Genomic DNA, 12,501 nt, shown 5'->3' with positions numbered 1-12,501 from the left:
CTCAAAAACTTAAATAACCCAGAAATACAGATGTTATTGTTTACAGTTAGGATCAGAAGCAAAATGTACCACATATTAGAATGGTACCAGAGAACAAGCTTCTGCCCACTTTGCAGAAGAGAGGTCCAGATGAGTTCCTGGACTTTGGCCTGCTTATCCATACAGAACTTGAACTGCAAAAGTTTGGAGATTTTGCCATCCCTAATTAATATGGTGGGGACCAGAGATGTGAGACACAGCCCGCCCCCCTCCACCCAGCAAAAAAAAAAAAAAAAAAAGTGTGAAGCCATAATATACCTGTGCTTTATACCTGAGGAAACTAGTCTGAAGATGGAGTGAGAAGTAAAACCTCAAACTCTTTAAAAATAAAAATGTAAAGGAAAGTTTCTGTCTCTCCTTTGAAGTTTTGCAGCAGGGAAAGCTGGGTTTGGTTGGTTTATGTTACCCTTCTGCCAGGTGGAGCCAGCAGCAACAATGGCCGGGTTAAGTATCATGGGGTTCCTTTTCACCAATACAACACAAAACTGGCTTGAGCCCCCACCCAGTGACCTGGGACAATTACACACCACCCCCTAGGTGCCTCTAAGAGGCAATACTTCTCCTCTCACAAGTACAAAGTCTGAGTTCAGCAAAAATGTTTAATAAAAGCATGGAATTAACTCAGCATTAATTTGCAAAAACACAGCAACTAGGGTTCATAAACACAAACCATGAGCAAAAGACCCACCCCCAAGTAAGTTGGGCAGTGTCCTTTTCCCCTCAGGGTCGTAAGTCCAACAAACAAGAAGTTCCTTTAATGTGCGCATCCCTCCTCTGCACCCCACTCACAGTTGCTGTCCTTGGCCAGTGCAGCCCCAGAGTTCTGAGGTTCATCCGCAGAGTTCACCTCCCACCTTGGGCGGAAGGTGGGGTAAGGAGGCACCTTACACGCTCCACTGCTTGGGCACCAGCTCATCGCCCCATCAGCCTCTCTGTGGGGCTCTGCTCTGGCCCTCTCACCACACCTCTCCGCCAGCGGCCCTATTAGCCACTTACTGCGTCTCTCCATCAGCCGAGATGTCTTCAGGGCCCACCACTTAACACACTGTCAGTGATTTCAGCGGTTAGTGGGGGAGCCTCACTGCTGGTGCACACTGAGCAGTCTCTTGCAATAGAGACGCTGTCCCAAAGTAGGTCTAATACTACTAGGTCTCTGCAGTATGTAACAAGACTCTTAATTGAGTCTAAATTAGCTCTTTTGTTATACCATGGAGAGAGGAAAGGTCAAATTGTGTCTGTGGCCCTTAAACCAGGCCCACACCACCAACTACTAGCCCCCACTCTATCTCTCAACTTATAGGCTTTGGAACCCATGTCCCATGCCTAGCAAGTGCCATTCAGTTGAGGGTGAGTCCCTCCATTGGGGTATGCCTGGTACAGTTCTGCTGCCTTCGGTTCACACAATAAGGATAACAATCCTTTATTACTCCTGACCCAATAAGCAAAAGGAGACTGGGATCCAACACCAGCCACAAGTGATCACTTGGGCAAGCAATCCCATCATGCTGAGCACCTAGGCAGGGTGGCTGTGACAAGCAAACAAGATCAGCTCGTTTCCATAGCTCACCACTAGATGTCAGGGGAGAGCTCATTCAGACTCTGCTTACATCTAGGTAATAAGCAGTAGTGTGTGTACACTTAACTTGAGCAGAATTCATGGCATGATAAGGACAAAAAGAAACTCCAGGGACTAATTGCTTCACTGCAGGGAACTGATGCTTCTTAAATTGCTCAGCACCTGGATTTTAAATCAGCCCCCGCTCACTGCTAATTAATGCTGATGCTCAGTTGCACTTGGTAGCAAAACTGACAGAAAGGGAGTGTAAAAATTTGGGCTATAAATGATTATACTGAAAATCAAATAAATAGACAAATGCAGCAAAAGGCTAACACAGGAAACTCTGTAAATATTTTCTCCTAACTTTGTTTTCACTGTGTATTATGGACCTCATTATAGCTTGATTTTTCCATTATGATGACTAAGAGCAAGTGGCATTCCCACCCTATTTCAAATGACCTTACGAAGTGTGTGTCAACTTTAAATTTATCTCCTCTTTGGGGCTTGGCATACTTGATATCTCAAACGGTAATAAAAGGACTTAATAAACCTCACGCACTTTCAAATTTTGCTAGCACAACAAACTTTTGGTCAGCTTCCCACGCAATGCCCCATCTGTTGATAATTTCAGGGTTTAAAGTGGGATTACAGCAGAACCACAACTTCCAAAATGGAACCCTCTTTCTTATTCAGTACATTCTCTCTGTGGGTATATTTGAGTCCTATCAATGAGCTTTGAGGACTGAACCAGCTTTGAGGCTCTTGAGTTGTACATTAAGCAAGTTAAATATGGAGGTCAATGGAGGAGAATAAACATAAACACATACATTGTTACATAATATTACAGTCAGTTTGCTAGCTATAACTTCAGTAATTCTGGCAAAACATATGCAACTCTTAAGGTCTAGTTTTCAAAGGTGCTGAGCACCTGCAACCCCAACTGAAATCACTGCCCTGAAAATCAGACACATAGTGACAGTACTTAAAGTGTGGATATGGGGGGGAGGAGTGTAAGGGGTCATAAACCCAGCAACAGACATTTTTTAAAAATTAATGCTGGTCGCTTGAGAGGTGGCCTTTAGCACAGTCTTACCAAAGTTGCTGTTCCCAGATTATGATAGGACTCCCCCTCCCCCTGCGTGCACATACATACTTTTTCCAGACCACTTTAAGCACTGTTCAATAGCCAGGAATATCTGAATGACTCCTCCATCACCTGCTCACCAAAAAAATAAACCAAAGAGCAAACAGGATAGCAAATGAGTGAGCAGGCTCACTCAATTGGACCATCCGGGATATGAAGCACTGACTAACTCCAAGTAAAATAGAGGCAGATTATCAATCCAAATACTTAAATCTTTCAGAGATTAATAAATACAAGGATGATTCAGAGAAGATAAACGTTGACAACTCTTTAGAAACAACGATCTCAGACAAGACATATGTTATCAAAAATAAGAAAAAGTCAAAAGATCAAGTAGAAGGAATATTCAATATGAATTAAATGAAAGGCACATCTCTATGCACAGAATAATGACTTAAATGAGTTTTTTATCACACAAGCCAGCACATTGTGAAATATAAGGAGAGGAGGGCATGGGGAAGGATTTACATAGAGAAATAGAAGTCCATGGTTATGGGAAGGTTTGTGTGCACAACTAAGTGGAAAAACGGGGACCCAGGGAATTATAAACCAGTCGGCCTACTTGGAAAGGTACTGAACAAATTATTAAACAATCATTTGTAAGCACCTACAGGTTTTATAGGATTATAAGGAATAGCCAGCATGGATTTGTCTCGAACAAGTCCTGTCAAACCAGGCTAATTTCCTTCTTTGGCAGGGTTACGGGTCTCATGTATAGAAGGGAAGCAGTGAACATGATAAATCTTGATTTTTAGTAAGGCTTTTGATATAGCCCTACATGACATTCTCATAAGCAAACTCGGGAAATGTGGTCTAGATGAAATTACTATATATTTGGTGCAAAACAAGTTGAAAGACCATACTCAACAAGCAGTTATCAATGGTTCACTGTCAGACTGGAAGAGCTAAATTAGTGGGGCTCTATAGGGGTCAGGCTTGTATCCGGTACTTGTCAATATTTTCATTGATGACTTGGATAATAGAGTGAAGAATATGCTTATAACATTTGCAGATGACACCAAGCAGGTAGGCAGTGCAAGCACTTTGCAGGACAGGATTAGAATTCAAAATGACTGTGACAAATTGGAGAATTGGCCTAAAGTCAACAAGATGAAATTCAATAAAGAAAAGTGCAAAGTACTTCAATTAGGAAGGAAAAAAATCAAATGCATATCTACAAAATGGGAAATAACTGGATAGGTGGGAGGGCTGCTGAAAAGGATCTGGAAGGTATAGCAGATCACAAATTGAATATGAGTCAAAAGCATGATCCAGTTGCAAAACAGGCTAATATTATTCTGGGGTATATTAACAGGGGTGACATATGTAAGATACAGGAGGCAATTGTCCTGAGCTACTCAGCACTAGCAAGGCCTTAGCTCGAGTACTGTGACCAATTCTGGATGCCACACTTTAAGAAAGATGTGGACAAATTGGAGAGAGTCCAGAGTAGAGCAACAAAGATGACAAAAGGTTTAGAAAACTGGACCTATGAGGAAAGGTTAAAAAAACTGGGCATATTTAGTCCTGAGATAAGAAGACTGAGGGGGACCTGATAACAGTCTTCAGATATGCTAAGGGCTATTATAAAGGGGATGGTGATCAATTGTTCTCCATGTCCACAGGTAAGACAAGAAGGAATGGGCTTAATCTGCAGCAAGGGAGATTTAGGTTAGATACTAGCAAAAGCTTTCTAACTATAAGCGTAGGTAAGCTCTGAAATAAGTTTCCAAAGGAGGATTGTAGAATTCCCAACACTGGAGGTTTTTAAAAACAGGTTGGACAAGCATCTGTCGGGGTGGTCTAGGTTTACTTGGTCCTGCTTCAACGCATGGGCTGGACTTGATGAGCTCTCAAGTTCCCTTCCAGCCCTATATATAATTTCTATAATTGATGTATGGTAAGAAATAGAAAAACAGAGAAAATCTCAGCATATAAAAAAATAACTATTTTGACAAGGGCTTGTCTACACTGGCAATTAGCAGTGCTGCAACTGAAAAAACACCCCCCCGAGCGCAGCAAGTTGCAGCGCTGTAAAGCCCCAGTGTAGACAATGCCCCAGTGCTGGCAGCCACTCTCCCTCATAGAGGTGGGATTTTTAGAGCCCTGGGAGAGCTCTCTCCCATCACTGTGCTGTGACCACACAAGGCACGTTAAAGCGCTTTAGCATTGCCAGCGTAGACTAGCCCTTGCAAGTCTTTAGGGCATAAGTCTGAGAGCTTAATAAATATGAGTTATACAAAAGAACCCTGTGTGTATGGAGCCTATATATAAGTAACAGACACAAACGGCAAAATAATAACGGGCCTCTCTCATGGGGTCACCATCTCAGAGCACCCCCTCACAGCATGGAGAGGCTCTGCAAGTAACCCATCCTCAGTTTCCCCTGCTCAGGGCTCCTCATGACTATTTCTCCAACACTCTTAGGCTAATACCTTCCATTTTACAGGGTAATTTATTAATATCACACCTCAAATCACAACACAAAGCTCAATACCATAACTGAAAAGATTCAGGCTCCATTTTCTCCTGTGACTCCAGGCTCTTTGTCTTCTCAAGCATCCTTCAGATGGCTTTCAGGCTCTCCCCCAGAGTCCACTCCCAGAGTTCAAAAGTTCAAACAAAGCAATAAGGCAAACAGCATTCACTCCTCCCAGGCTTGATGAAAGGCTCACATTCCTGCTGGGTACTTTCCGTCTCCCTGCCCCTTGTATGGGACAGTGATCACGGGGTGCTCCCCTTGGCCTTCCCCTTGCACCAAAGATGACTCCTCCCACTACTCAGGCCTTCTGGCTTCTGGCCTGTCTCCCTATTCCCATACTCCCTTGCTCACTCTCAGGCTGTGAGAGCCCCATGTCTGGGCGCTCTCTGCCTCTTTCCTGACTAACTCTCAGACTTGACTCACCCAGTCTCCTTCCCTCTGGGGCCCACGTGTCTTCTCTTAAGCCCAACAGGGGCTCAGCTGACTAGTCTCAGGTACACTCTTTCCCTCTTAACAAGCCAATGCCACCCTGCCACAGTCATATTTTTTTCTGTTACTTCAGTGCACATCAGGAATAACTCCAGCCATGGGTCCCGTTCTGATCCCATTTATGCTCATGTAACCAAACTGCCTTCAAGGGAGTTACTCTTGATTTGCACCAGTCATAGTCAGATAAGAAACCAACTTCACCTGTGTTCCAGATGGAGTTTCAGAGTAGGCAGATGACCTTCAACCAATTCTCCTGTGAAAAATGGGGCATTCATTGGCCTCAGGATCTAATGTCCAACTGGGGTAGAGAAGGTCAAAGAAATGGCTGCTGGGAAGTACATAAGAATGTCCATGCTGGGTCAGACCAATGGTCCAACTAGCCTGGTATCCTGTCTTCTGACAGTGGTCAGGGCCAGGTGCTTCAGGGGAAATTAACAGAACAGGGCAATTTTTCAGTGATCCATCCCCTGTCATCCAGTCCCAAATTCTGTCACTCACTCATCTATTTAAAATTTCCCTGACTTTTAAGGCAGTGAGTTGTGGAAATCTGAATAGCAATCACACATTCAGATAAACTTTATCTGCAATACAGCAGGCTCACCAATGTTAAGTTTGAGTGTTAAGAAGTGACTATGTCCAAGGACCCCACATGTATGCTATTAACCTAGCTAAAAGTGTGCATCTCTAGAGGTCAGACCCAGAGCCCACTGAAATACTTGAGATTCTTTCTATTAATTTCCACAGGCTTTGGAGAAGGCCCTAGACTTTAAAAATTATGGATTGGACATGTTCACTATGCAATTTCCATATGTTCCCAGTTAACTCAAAAACATCTGCTTCACCCTTTGCACTGTTCCTCCATGTGAGCTAATCACTGATTGATGCTAGTTTTCACACTTCCACCATTTTCCAGGTAACCAAGTTAGGGAAAAAAGCAACTGAGCATTTTTTTCTAAATATGGGGGAAAGTGTAATTATTGTTCATTCAGACTTAACTCATAATGGGTCTGATCTAATGACCACTGAAGTTAATCAGGGTCTTTCCATTTGCTTCAAGAAGCATGTGGCTGGCCCAAGTTTTGCACAGGCTGTAGGGCAAAAAAAAAGACTGAAAAAATTGGACCCTGTATAGAAAGTTACACACTAACAGGTGAGTATTTTGAAAAGGTCAGATGGGGCAGAACAGAATTATAATGGAAACAATTTTGCAGCTATAACTATAAAACGTAAAGACACTTTGAACTGTTATACTTTTATTTCTCTGCAATTATTTCTTTTTTACAGGGAACGCTCAGAAACCTCAAAAGCAGCAAGTAAAATAATAATGCCCCGAATGCTGAACGAAAGGTGCAATGAGATGTAAAGTCAGATATGTCCATGTTCGGTGCACACACCTTTTTACCCAGTGTACTAGACAGTAAGAATATAGTGCAGAGGGGGTCTAAAACTTACTTCCATCCAGTGCAGAAGACTACACCTATAATAAAATTTTCAAGAGTTGGCTAATTTGGAGTGTTTCACTTTGGGGGTGAACCATAGACACCTGGGAGATGATTTCTAGAAGTTCCATGCACCTACAAATCCAACTGAAGTCAATAAGAGTTGCAGGTGCTTGGCGTCTCTGAAAATTAGGCCTAGGGTGTCTCAAGTTGGGCTCCCAAAAGCAAAAGCAACCAATGGCCAAAATAATGGCCATTTTAGACACTTTGGCTTTTAGCCTTTCTTGTGCCCATGCATAAATGCAAAATTTTCACTCATTGCCGAATGGACCAAGGCTTGAATCTTTTGTTTCCACAATGTGCTACAGTATCAGAATTAACCTATCATGGTGGTTTCTTTGTTTTAAATCACAGGATCATGTGACCTGGCTTCAGTCAGTGCCTGGGCAGTCAGTAGAATTTGGGATTACAGTGTATTAGCCAGTGCAGCGATCAAAGGTGTAAGACCATTTAGGTCAACCAAATGGATTTGTTTTGCCAGTCCAAGCTATACATACACACACATGTGTGTGTACATATAAAACCATCTGTATATCTATGAGGGGCCACACACAATTTTATAATTATGCACACATATTGAAAAATATATTGATATTGATTTGTTTATTTCTTTCATTTTTTCCCTTTTACAGCCCCATGCTGAGCTTGAAGAGATAACAAGGACTCAGTCACATTCACAGCCTCAGCATAAAAGAGCCCAAAAAGAATAATTTAAGCTTCTCTTGAGTGAGATCATTTAATGAATCTTCTAGATGTTAAGAGGTTTTATACGCTTTTTTTTAAAATCATTTCCCAAATGCAGTGCCATGATATTGCCTCTGAGAGCTAAAAGATAAAGTGATACACATATGCTGAACACATGGATATGAAGGCAGTGGTTACCTTGGCAACGACATCCATGTAAAAGCTTTCCTTTGCTAAATTAGAACACTGAATATTGGAGAAAGTATATTTTTCAGTCTTGATTGTAAAATAAATTATTATATTTTATTCCCATGTTTTCAGAATCTTAGCCTTGCTGTAGTTAATCCATGCTTGGTTTATCTCAAAGTTGTAAGTCGCACCCAATCTTGTAGCACTGGTGTTCTATTGATTTCTTAATTCAACTCTTTTTTTTCTCTAATCCAAATAAAGTTGCAAATGTATTTAGACAGAATGAACTTCCCTCCATACTCTACTTTTTATTTTTAATTATTGTTGTTACTATTATTAATTATTAACCCAGACCATACATTGCAATATATTTAAAAATAAACTTTACTTCCTTTGAAAGGTTTATTGGCAAAAGACTCCTAAATATAAAGATGCATTTTACATGAATATACTATAGAGAGATGTATTTTAAAGCAATTATGGGTAAGCTTTTCAAAAGCACCTAAGTGGTTCAGGAGCAGAAATCCAAATCAAAGTCAGCTTGTGCTCCCAAGTCACTTAGGTGCTTTTGAATATCCTAAGGTTGTTCCTCTCCTAACTCAACCACCTAGAGAGAATAAGGTAAGATAAACAGATACAATGCAAGTGGGGAAAGAGAGAGTGGGGAAGAGCAGGATCCTTGATTCCACCCCTCCAGAGTGCTGGCCACAGGGAGTAGTCTACTGCTGGCCAAGGGCAGTAGCTAATTACTGCCCCCTTGGAGCAAGATGGGATCCAAGGAACAAATTTATGCCTTTTACAGTCACAAATTCATTCCCCATTGTGTTCCTGGAACAGTGTAACTATGAGCTGCCCCTTCCTCAGGACAAATTTGAGGTTACTATGTAGGCTTTAAAAACCAAGTATAGGCATCAATTCACTAAAATTTGTATTAATGCTTCCATCTTATGATCATGTAAATTATTTATTATAATCCTGCTTCTGTTTTGTATGATATAAACAGCAGCTATGATAATCTGACATTATTTATGATGCTATCATTCATTCATGGACGTGTTAAAGTACCATATTAGCATGTACGTTCTGGCTAGCTTGATTTGTTGATGGACAAAGGAATAACAGGGTTATGTCTTTTAACTTAATTGCCAGATTTACATTTTTACCTTAATTGTTTATTGTATTGTAATTTGCTTTCATTATGTTCTACAGCATCCCAAGTGTCTTGGGAGGGAGATGCTTTATGAATACAATTATAGTATGCTAATTATTAATTATTATTAATAAGTTTTAGTCACAAAATCATGGTTACAAAATCATCCTAATTATGAGTTAGATAAGCCTGAGACATGTTTTAACTGCTTTGTTATTTCATATCATAGCTAGACAGACAGAGGGTCATCGTGTCCAGCCATGGCCCTTAGACAACTCAAAGACACACCAGCTAGGGGGCTTAAACATAAGGAAAAAATGCACACCGATTTATAAAGATTACTGCAATAATGAGCTGCAGGCAGATCCCCATGCAGCCCAGAGTATCCACTTTGAGGGTGGAGCGGGCAGGATGTGGCTAGCCCCCTCTAGCTGCATGGAGGTACCATGTAGGCCTGGGGCAGAGCTCCATCCACAGATGTGTAGGAGGTGCACCTGCCTGTTGTCACAGCTCTTACATAAGAGAACCTCAGTGTGGGCAAGTGCCTATGGGAGGCCTATGTACAGGGAGTGGTCATGGCAAGGGCGCCTCAGCAGAGAGAGTATTGCCTGTAATACACTTTGGTACCTCAACAGAGATGATATCTGAGGTGGGTCTTGGTACATCTGTGGAGATGGTGTTCCCTGTGGTCAGGCCACACTATGGCACTAATAATCAGACTTTAGTGAAGTAAAGAAGATGTTGTCTCTGATGAGGCCTTACCACCTATACAGGGAGGGAGGGTTGGTACTGGGGCTCATTTTGAGGCCTCAATGCCTGAATGGAGAAGGTGAAGCCTCTGAGCCTCCACCGATTTAAAGAGAACCATGCTCAGCAGTAACAGGCTGCCTGTCCCATATGTCTGCCGGGTTGTTCATTCTTGATAAAGCTGCAGCCTTGTTTTCTCCCCTGAAACAAGTCTGTGTTGCTCACTCACGGAGTTCAGCTGGCAGCACACAATGCCATCAGATTTTGAGATACAAGCATAAAATTTGGCAAGGATGATGTGTGAATGTACAATAAGTATCAGTTTAAGACTTTCTTATTTCCAATTTTTCATCAATTAGAAACCATTTATAAATCTTGTTTTGCCAGTGTATTTACTTGATCAGACTTACTATTATTATGCCATTTAACCCAGAGTTAACCCTTTGTGACTACGAGGCTCAATTACTGTAATTTCCATCCACCAGTGCTCATCTGCTGGTTGTAGATTGCACAGAATGCAGCAACAAGTCTGCTGGCACATTTGAGGCACAGTAAGATATGGGACGCAGGCTATATAAGTTGACCATATGCTTACGAAAGGAAGGTGTACAGGGTAACAAAATCTGAAAGCAACAGCTCAGATCAAGATTTTAAAGGTCTCTGTAGGTCAAAAGAAATCCTGGGGGCTACTATAGACTGTCACTTACAATAACCAGTGCAATTGAGACTAAGCTGGAGTTCCATGCTCATCAGAATAATTAGTGCCAGCTTCCTGGTAGAATTGTAAAAACAACAGCTGTTAATTCATCTTAAAAGCTCTTCAGAGAATCTCTTCCTACCCCTACACTACATAGAAATTTTAAGTACATTAATAGCTGTTAGCTTCCACCAGCCTGAAAATCAGAAGTACCAATGTTTGTATATACGATCAACATTTGATGTAATCATATGGTAGCAGAAAAAGCTGCCCAACCATAAAACTGCATACTGTTTGTGCTTTTTATTTATTTTGCACTTATACTGTGCTTTTCATCTAAGGATTTAATATAGCTTTGCAACACTAATTAACCCTCAAAGCCCCACTGTAACCTAGTTAAGTAGCATTAATACACACCAATTTGTTTATCCAAGATCAAACAGCAAATTAGTGGAAGAGTTGAAAATACATCCCCAAGTTCTAGATTCCCTGTTGTCATCGTAATCATGGCAAATCCCAATGGGACATTGCTTCCTTGGAGATTGAGTACCATTTGGATTGATCTCAGGCTAGGTCTTTAAAGGTGGTCTACCTGGATATGCCGTTTATGTCCATCACTGACCTTTTCATGCCACTGAAGCTTTTGGTGATCACCAGCTGTGAAGCAGCATTCCTTCGTAAATGTGCTTTGGAATTCATAGGTCTTCCATCCTAATAATATATTGGTACTAAGAAAGCCTCTGAAACTGAACTAGTGCTTATGGAGGGGGTAGCTGGGTTCAGCTTTGAATATCCTAATTTCTGATCTTGCTTTGCTTATAACTACTGAAGAACACTGAAGCAATCCTCTTCTCCTTTTACACCCCCATGGTACCTGAGAGGAGGAATTTATCTCCATGAATTGTGCTTAAAGTAGTTTTTTAACACTTATTTTTATATTCAACTAGTTTATTAGAAATGGCCTTAAATTTCTATTTTCTACTTTTGTTGATGTCCCAATGTTCTATTTAATATTCTACGCAATAATTCTCAATCTGTATTTCTTTCATGAGCACATTCTTTTTGCCAGTTCCACAGGGAATAACTGGAAACATAACAGGTCAACAATTTCTACCAAAGAACAAAACATTATTTCTGAGTGAAAATATGAACAGGCCACTGTACTGTTCAAAAGGGCAGAGCAACACTAGAGACTATGAGAATGATTCTGGTCTCCTTTATACCAACATCATTCCAACTTCAGAACATTGCTTCTGGTTTACACTTCAGAAAGAGATGTTTTCCAGACAATATCATCCTCATTCATAGATTCATAGATATTTAGGTCAGAAGGGACCATTATGATCATCTAGTCTGACCTCCTGCACAACGCAGGCCACAGAATTTCACCCACCACTCCTGCAAAAAACCTCACACCTATATCTGTGCTATTGAAGTCCTCAAATCGTAGTTTAAAGACTTCAAGGAGCAGAGAATCCTCCATCTCTATTCCTTCTCTGAAAAGAAATGGCTTCTAAAGCTAGCCAGCCTAAATGCCTCATAAAAGAGCCTTCTTTTGGGAAATTATTTAAATCACCAGAGTTGGTCCCTCAAGGCTTCCCGAACAAGTCTGCATTGGGCTTTGCTGTAGTCAGGGAGACTGCTCTGCCAATCCTGGTATTGGGTGTCTACACCCTACTGCAGTTTAATTTAAACTTGTTTATGTGCTTAATTGCCCCCACAGTCCGGCTAGTGGAAGCATTCGGCATATGCATCCAGGATTAACCCAGAAGTCACAGGACAGGCCCAACAAAGAAAATAACAGAACGCCACTAGCCATCACC

The 12,501-nt window shown here is 41.3% G+C and overlaps 1 long non-coding RNA gene across 1 annotated transcript in view; it reads left to right on the top strand.

Moving 5' to 3' along the window:
* LOC140915319 (uncharacterized) overlaps positions 1-7,909 on the top strand; it is a 115,089-nt gene extending 107,180 nt beyond the window's left edge. Inside the window, exon 3 of the long non-coding RNA XR_012160131.1 lies at positions 7,844-7,909. This is a non-coding gene — a long non-coding RNA (uncharacterized lncRNA). The remainder of the gene's footprint in view (positions 1-7,843) is intronic.
* The last annotated feature ends 4,592 nt before the right edge of the window (positions 7,910-12,501 follow it).

Source organism: Lepidochelys kempii, chromosome 7 (assembly GCF_965140265.1).
Source record: "Lepidochelys kempii isolate rLepKem1 chromosome 7, rLepKem1.hap2, whole genome shotgun sequence".
Taxonomy (NCBI): domain Eukaryota; kingdom Metazoa; phylum Chordata; order Testudines; family Cheloniidae; genus Lepidochelys; species Lepidochelys kempii.
This window is presented reverse-complemented; position numbering and strand designations above follow the sequence as displayed.